Here is a 906-nt window from a genome sequence, read left to right as displayed (position 1 = left end):
TTGCTCGCGAATGTTTTTCACTATATTCACTATTTACTTTGCTCATGTGTATTATAGTGGTTTGACTGTTATTTCTAGCAACACCTGTTGGTTCGTTCGTAGCTTTTAAATATCAAATTTGCTCGCGAATGTTTTTCACTATATTCACTATTTACTTTGCTCGTGTATATTATAATGGTTTGACTGTTATTTCTAGCAACACCTCTTGGTTCGTTCGTAACTTTTAAATATCAAATTTGCTCGCGAATGTTTTCACTATATTCACTATTTACTTTGCTCATGTATATTATAATAGTTTGACTGTTATTTCTAGCAACACCTGTTGGTTCGTTCGTAACTTTTAAATATTTAATTTCCTCGCGAATGTTTTCATGCTTTTCAGTTTACTGTAACTACTTTAATATTATAACATGCCGATGTCCCTCCCCGCTCCTGGTGAGGCAGTGAACGCGGTTTTCTGATTGGCTGAAAATTATGAAAATTATCAAACTTTAACACCTGTAACACTTTTGCAAAATTTTTCTGGAATAAATGAATAACAAATTCGGATTCAGCGTCAAGAATTACATCTATAGGATACATTAAAAAAATTTGTTTAAAGATAATTGTAAACAGTGACGAAAACCACAAAGATCTTTATTTTGTACAAAAAAAAAAAAAATACAAGTCGGAAAGTTTTTGACTACACCTCGTCAAATAGAAAAAAATACAACAGCCTTAACCTACTATTGAGTAACAAAATGAAAGTATTGTTACTATTATTCGGCGTGGGCTGTGTAGCTGACCTAAATATGTCAGGTTTTTAAGAGCGCCTAATCTGTGCAAGTAAAAAAAAAAAATTCACTTTGACATTATTAAGACGATTGCAAGACGTCGTACGCTGGCAGAAACCCTAGCACGCCGGGT

This window comes from Octopus sinensis, linkage group LG2, assembly GCF_006345805.1.
Source record: "Octopus sinensis linkage group LG2, ASM634580v1, whole genome shotgun sequence".
NCBI lineage: Eukaryota > Metazoa > Mollusca > Cephalopoda > Octopoda > Octopodidae > Octopus > Octopus sinensis.
Note: the sequence above shows the minus strand (reverse complement) of the source record.